This window comes from Lagenorhynchus albirostris, chromosome 15 (genome assembly GCF_949774975.1).
Source record: "Lagenorhynchus albirostris chromosome 15, mLagAlb1.1, whole genome shotgun sequence".
NCBI classification, from domain to species: domain Eukaryota; kingdom Metazoa; phylum Chordata; class Mammalia; order Artiodactyla; family Delphinidae; genus Lagenorhynchus; species Lagenorhynchus albirostris.
This window is the reverse complement of record NC_083109.1, coordinates 32,273,789-32,281,595: the sequence shown is the minus strand read 5'-3', so window position 1 is coordinate 32,281,595 and position 7,807 is coordinate 32,273,789. Positions and strand designations below refer to the sequence as shown.

The following is a 7,807-nucleotide window of genomic DNA, read 5'->3' as shown; positions in this document are numbered from 1 at the left end:
CCCTGCGTTGGCAGGCGGACTCCCAACCACTGCACCACCAGGGAAGCCCAGCAGGTGGATTCTTAACCACTGCGCCACCAGGGAAGCCCTACATATGTGTTTCTGTAGAGTTGCAGTCAAGAGGTCCTTCTTAGTACTTTTAAGCCCTATTTTAACATAACTTGGTGGGGAAAGGGAGATAAGGATAAAGAGATAAGGGAGAGGCTGGATCAGTAGAGGTAGTGCCCCTAGAGCAGCTAAGTCTTAGGTGTGACCAGGGTGGGAAAAGCCTGTAATCAAGTGGGAGAATTTGACCTGGGTGTTGGGAGGAAAGGGTGTGAATGTAGCCTTGGGACAAGAATGCACAAGGGGTTTGGGAAATCCAGTGCTTTGCAGCTGTGTGACCTTGGGCAAGTTACTTAACTCCCAAAGCCTTGGAATACCAGAATAAGGTCTCTGACTTTCAACTGAGTTCCATGCAATTTTAAATTCATGTGGCTTTGCCACAGGGATCTGAGGATCAGTGAGGTGGGTGGAAACTTTGGGACATATTTCCCAAGGCCCCGTCTTTAACCTTAGTAGCACCCGTATTCTATCTCATTTGTGCACCGGGGCTCAGAGCAATAGTGTTGTTTGGGAAAACAAAAGACTGTGGTTTAAAAATTAAAATACTAAAGAGAAACTGCCATGGATATTCAACAACCACTGGGATTTTTAAAATGATGAAACATAGCGTTCTAGAAAAGTAAATGCACAATGATATGCAAAATGGATTAGAGAAGGGAGAAATTAGAATCTTGGTTCTCAAGGAGTGGTCTGTGGACCAGGAACATCAGCATCACCTGAAAGCTTGTAAGAAAGGCAGGATCTTGCACCCTGACTCAGAACAACTGAATCAGAATTTACATTGACTTTAGATGATTTAGAAATACTTCAAGCCTCTGTTAATGCGGGCCCAAACCAGGGGCTTCATTTTTAGTGACCTGCTAGGACTGAAACCGTGTAACTCAGATTGGGACTTGAACCCACATGCCAGGACTCGAACCCAGCCAAAACCCACATTGGGACTTGAACCCATGGCCTTTTAACTGAGATCACACACCTGTTTTCAGGACTTAATGAAGCTCAGATTCTTGATGTCACAGAAAGGATTCAGTGAGAGATAAAGTGATAGGTAAGAAGTGGATTTATTTAGAGAGAAACATATTCCACAGAGTGTGGGCCATCTCAGAAGGTGAAAGGTCTTGGGAGAAACACACTCCACAGAAAGAGTGTGGGCCATCTGAGAAGGCAAGGCAGTCCCAGGGTATGGGGTTATCAGTTTTTATAGGGGTGGGTAATTTCATAGGCTAATGAGTGGGAGGGGTATTCCAGCTATTTCGGGAAGGGGCGAGGATTTCCAGGAATTGAGGCACCACCCACTTTTTGACCTTTATGGTTGGCCTTGGAACTGTCATGGTACCTGTGGGTATATCATTTAGCTTGGTGATGTGTTACAATGAACATATACTGAGCCTCCAGGTGTAGTGGAAGTCAACTTGTCTGCCATCTTGGACTTATTTGGTTCTACTCAGTTTATGTCATGTCCTTGGGCTATGTCATTCTTTTAAAGCTTGTGCCCTGACCCCTTCCCTCTGTTTCAGGACCAGGGAGGTCCAATAAGTGAAGGAGGAGCCCACTGTGCGAGACTCATGAATGGCAAAGAGACCCCACTCCTCACCCCCAGGGGGGAAGGACCCTCAGATCCAGCCTTGAAGACGGTGGTCATACCAGAACAGAGGTATTGCTAGGAATTTTGATTTTTCAAGAGAAGCATGAAATCCAGATTCCAATGTTTAATCTCCTGACTTTTTAATCTTGACAGCCAATTTTTTAAATTGTTCCTAATTTTGAGAAAAAAAAACTGAAAAGAGAATAATAAAACAAACTTGTTTTCTTTTAACCCAGGGTTGTGGGGTGGCAAACCAAGGAGGGTATGAAACAGTGTATATGGTATACTATGTGTCTTGGTTTGGGTTTCTCCCAAGGTAAACTCTGAGACCAGAATTTGAGTGCAAGTAGTTCATTTGGGAAGTGAGCTTGTGGGGAGTGAAGAAGTGAAACAAGGAAGGGAAAGCAGCCTATAATGAGTGGCTTATTCAACAAATTACTGCTATGGGAAACTGGAGCCCAATGCTGCTGAGAAGCTCTTGGAACCAGCGTAGAACTTGCACTCCCAGTTATCCCACCAGAAGGATAGGTGGCGAGTTGGCATGTTAAGATACCACTTCCTGAGCTTCTTGGATGGAGCTGTTCCTGGGTAGGAGTAATTCCCCCCTACACACGGCCTGCTGTTAGTGCTTAAAATAGTCTTCCCAGCTTCCGTCAAGTCTTCAGGCACAAAACTACACTCTTGGTAAGTGAGTCTGTAGGAGCACACTGACAAGAGAAGGTCCAAAGGATACAGCAGAGTACTGACAGCAACTGCTATGCAGCTGTTTGCATGAGGAAGTTCTTTTTACTTACCTGTGGCCCAAATGTGTATGGATATGAAAATACCAGAAAACAATAAGAGTGGTTGCTGCTGGGGAGGATAATTGGAGAGAAGGGACAGGGATGTCAGGGAGGCTTTCATCATGGATCATTTTACCTTTTGAATTTTGAAACTGGTGAATGTATTACTTATTTTTAATCAGTACAATTAAAGCATAGAGTTTTAAAAGTGTCCTGCAAGAAGAGAAAAGAATAAAAATAGATTACAAAATGACTTGCATGTGACATCTGAATTCAGGAAAAAGGAGGTAGGTGGTGGGTGAGGAGAAGTAGAGCACACTTAAAGGAAAGACAGGTGTTCAGATGGGCTGAAGTGATGAGTGTGTACAGTGACTAGGCAGCTCAGATATCTGATTCCATGCTACTTTATATATTTTAGTATATTAAATTTTGTGTAACACTTAACTAAATGGGATTTAATACTTTTATCTTTACCAGGCTATGCATTCTACTTCTTGGTACAAACATTAGGGTCACCAAACCATGAGATGGGTTTTGAAGGCAGCCAAACACAGTCACCAACATTCTTCCTAAAGTGTGTAAACGTTGACTGTTATGGATCATCTCTTCCTTTTTTTTTTTTTGGCCACACAGCCTGGCTTGTGGGATCTTAGTTCCCTGACTAGGGATTGAACCTGGGCCCAGCAGTGAAAGAGCTGAGTCCTTACCACTGGACTGCCAGGAAAATCCCAATCATCTCTTCCTTAATATCAAATGGAGTCTCCAGGAGTCCTGTTTAAAAAGTAACTGCCCTCCATGAATAGCCAACACAATGTTGAAAAAGAACAAAGTTGAAGGACTTATACTTCCTGATTTCAAAAATTACTACAAAGCTACAGTAATCAAAACAGTGTGATACTGGCATAAAGATAGATATATAGATCAACAGAATAGAATAGAAACCCCAGAAATAAATCCTTAAGTCTATGGTCAATTGATTTTTGTCACAGATCTCAAGACAATTTAATGGAGAAAGGACAGTGTTTTCAACAAATGGTGTTGAGAAAACTGGATTTCCACATGCAAAAGAGTAAAAGTTGGACCCCTACCTTACAACCATATACAAAAAAATTACTCAGGGTGGCTCAAAGACCTAAACATGAGAGCTAGAACTATAAAACACTTAGAAGAAAACACAAGGAAAATCTTTATGAAATTGGTGTTTATGGCTGCGTTATTCACAATAGCCAAAAAATGGAAGTAACCCAAGGTGTCTGTTGATGGACATCATGGACAAAATGATGTTTTATCAAAAAAAAAGAAAAGAAAAGATTTCCCTACATCATCAATAATGGGACAAAACAACAATGCTTCCAGATGTCATGCACTGAGAAGGATACATCACATTTGTGATTCTTGCCAAAAATGTTTAACTCAAATCTAATCACGAGGGAACATCAGCAAATCCAAATTAAGGAACATTCTGCAAGATAAGTGACCCAAACTCTTCAAACACATCTACATCATGAAAGACAAAAAAAAAAAAAAAAGCAAAGAGGAACTTCCCTGGTGCTCCAGTGATTAAGACTCTGCCTACCAATGCAAAGGACATGGGTTTGATCCCTGGTCTGGAAGATCCCACATGCTGCAGAGCAACTAAGCCCGCGTGACGCAAATACTAAGCCAACGCGCCACAACTACTGAAGCCCATGCACCTACAGCATGTGCTCTGCAAGAGACACCACTGCAATGAGAAGCCCACGCACCGCAATGAAGAGTAGCCCCTGCTCGCCGCAACTAGAGAAAGCCCACACACAGCAACGAAGACCCAGCACAGCCAAAAAAATAAAAAAACAAACAAATAAATAAATAAAAGCAAAGAAACTCCTGCAGATTAAAAGATTAAAGAGGCATGACAGCTAAATGCAACATGGGATCCTTAATTGGATTTAGGATCAAAAAGAAAAATATATACAAAGGACATTATTGGGACAATTAGGGAAATTTTAATATAGACTGAATATTAGAGATTGGTACAATAACAATGTTAAATTTCCAGAGAGTGACATTATGGTTGTGTAGAATGTTTTTGTTTGTAGGAAATTTATGGTGAAGTGTTTAGAGGTGAAATGCCATGATGTCTGCAGTAACTCCCAAATGTTTCAGCCAGGGGAAAAAATGAGAGAGAGTAGGTACAATTGGAGAATCTAGGTGAACGATTATGAGTGTTTATTATATCTTTCTTGGGACTTTTCCTGAGGGTTTGAAATTTTCAAAATACAAATTCGTGGATTAAAAACAAAATAAAAACAAAATTTGGGGTTAAAAAGGAACTGTGCCAATAGGTGCAAACTACTGTGGATTTACAAATGTGCCCAGATATGGGCTCAAGGAGGGCAGATACCTCACCTCTGGGTTTTCTAGTAGAGGTGAACAGAAAAGCCAGATTTATCTGCTGCTGTGGTGGAGTCAACAGGTAGTGAGTCAGAAGCCAAAGATGGGGCGCTGAGATGGGCTGTGCCCTTGGAGCGATGGGCAAGGATGTAGAGTCAAGGAAAGAGGTACAAATGTATGATTTCCAGTCCTGATGCTTGGCTGGGCTTCCCTGCTCAAAAACATCTCTGCCACCCCTATTGCAGTGCCTAACAAGAGAGACATTACCTTACTCTCCCAATAAACTCATATTAATTCATTAAACAAGTAGGTGCTGAGCATCTACTACTGGGGTATAAAAACGGACAAGACTGATGTGGTCCCTCTACCTCACAGAGCCCAGAGTCCAGTCTTGAGGACAGATGGGGAAATGGTGTGACAAGTGATTTGGAAAGGCCCCATAACCTGAGCTGGTGAACTGGGCAGCGGAAAAGGCTCCCCAGGGGAAAGTAACCAGCAAGTTGGGGAGTAAGACAAGCTAGCTGAGGGTTACAGGAGATGAGGGTGTTAAAAATGAAGAGAGGGGGCTTCCCTGGTGGTGCAGTGGTTGAGAGTCCGCCTGCCGTTGCGGGGGACGCGGGTTCGTGCCCCGGTCCGGGAGGATCCCACATGCCGCGGAGCGGCTGGGCCCATGGGCCATGGCCGCTGGGGCTGCACGTCCAGAGCCTGTGCTCTGCAATGGGAGAGGCCGCGGCGGTGAGAGGCCCGCGTACCGCAAAAAAAAAAAAAAAAAATGAAGAGAGGGCTTCTCTGGTGGCGCAGTGGTTAAGAATCCTCCTGTCAGTGCAGGAGACACAGGTTTGAGCCCTGGTCCAGGAAGATCCCACATGTCGAGGAGCAACTAAGCCTGTGCGCCACAACTACAGAGCCTGTGTTCTAGAGCCCGTGAACCACAACCACTGAAGCTCGCGTGCCTAGAGCCCGTGCTCCGCAACAGGAGAAGGCACGCAATGAGAAGCCTGCGCACCGCAACGAAGAGTAGCCCTCACTCACCGCAACTAGAGAAAGCCTGCGCACAGTAACAAAGACACAACACAGCCAAAAATAAATAAATAAATAAATTATTTTAAAAAATGAAGAGAGGGCTTCCCTGGTGGTGCAGTGGTTGGGAGTCCGCCTGCCGTTGCGGGGGACGCGGGTTCGTGCCCCGGTCCGGGAAGATCCCACATGCCGCGGAGCGGCTGGGCGCGTGAGCCATGGCCGCTGAGCCTGCGCGCGTCCGGAGCCTGTGCTCTGCAACGGGAGAGGCCACAATAGTGAGAGGCCCGCGTACTGCAAAAAAAAAAAAAAAAAAAAAAAAAAGAAGAGAAAGAGAAGTGGGAGGCATCAGTTTAAGTGTGCTTTCTTCAAGGGACAGAATTCACACAGATTTCTTTGAATCCTAGCTCTTCACCTTAAACACTGTGCAGCATTGAGCAAGTTGCTGAACATTTCTGGGCTCTGGTATCTCAGAATGAAAATAGAGAAAATAATGCCTCCCTGCAGTGTGAGGGTGAGAAAAATATGGTGCAAGGAGCACCTGGTACCTGGTAGATACACATAAATATTAATGTGGCACTCTCTTCTCTTCTCCACCATCTTATGTGCGGTTGAACTTGCTCCTCGCCATGTCTTGTAACGAGACTTGCAGGATCAAGTGATTCCTGGCCAAGAAACAAAAGCAGTATTGTCCCATTCCCCAACGTATTAGAATGAAAACTGATAATACAACAGGTAAAATTCGGAGAGAAGACATTGGAGCAGAACCAAGCAGGGTCTATAAGCAGCCCCACACATGAGGAGGCAAACATATTTATGCTGTGTCAAAGTCACTTACATCTTACTATATCACCCTGAGAACATCACTATCTGAACAGCTGGATGTATTTTATTGGGAAAATGATTTTTCTCTTTGTGTCAGTGTTTCTGCACTAGTGCTTTGGCTTGGTAATAAATATGTAAGACCTTTTGTTGGAAGGAAAAAAATGTCAATGTGAACTTCAGTTTCACAATTTTGCCTGAGGCCAGCTCTTGCAATACATGTACATGTATGTGAAATACTCAGATAACCAGTGTCCAGAATGTATGAAGAACTTTTTTTTAAACCATGATGAAATGCTATTTATTACCACTTAAAACCTCTTACTAATTGTCTATAGGCACAAAGCACAAATTTCCATATCTTAAGTTACCAGTTGGTCATTTTATTTATTTATTTAACATCTTTATTGGTGTATAATTGCTTTACAATATTGTGTTAGTTTCTGCTGTGTAACAAAGTGAATCAGCTATATTAATACATATATCCCCATATCCCCTCCCTCTTGTGTCTCCCTTCTACCCTCCCTCTTGTGTCTCCCTCCCACCCTCCCTATCCTACCCTCTAGGTGGTCACAAAGCACCTAGCTGACCTCCCTGTGCTATGCGGCTGCTTCCTACTAGCTCTGTATTTTACACTTGGTAGTATATATATGACAGTGCTACTCTCTCACTTCGTCCCAGCTCACCCCTGCCTGCCATGACCTCAAGTCCATTCTCTATATCTACGTCTTTATTCCTGCCCTGCCACTAGGTTCATCAGTACCATTTTTTTTTTTATTTTTCAGATTCCATATATATGTGTTAGCACACAGTATTTGTTTTTTTCTTTTTGACTTACTTCACTCTGTATGACAGACTCTAGGTCCATCCACCTCACTACAAATAACTCAATTTCATTTCTTTTTATGCCTGAGTAATATTCCATTGTATATATGTACCACATCTTCTTTGTCCATTCATCTGTCAATGGACATTTAGGCAGCTTCCATGTCCTGGCTATGGTAAATAGAGCTGCAATGAACATTGTGGTGCATGACTCTTTTTGAATTATGGTTTTCTCAGGGTATATGCCCAGTAGTGGGATTGCTGGTCATATGGTAGTTCTAATTTAGTTTTTTAAGGA

The 7,807-nt window shown here is 43.2% G+C and overlaps 1 pseudogene; it reads left to right on the top strand.

Moving 5' to 3' along the window:
* The first annotated feature begins 5,631 nt into the window (after positions 1-5,631).
* Positions 5,632-6,646, top strand: LOC132506072 (large ribosomal subunit protein eL39-like; annotated as a pseudogene).
* The last annotated feature ends 1,161 nt before the right edge of the window (positions 6,647-7,807 follow it).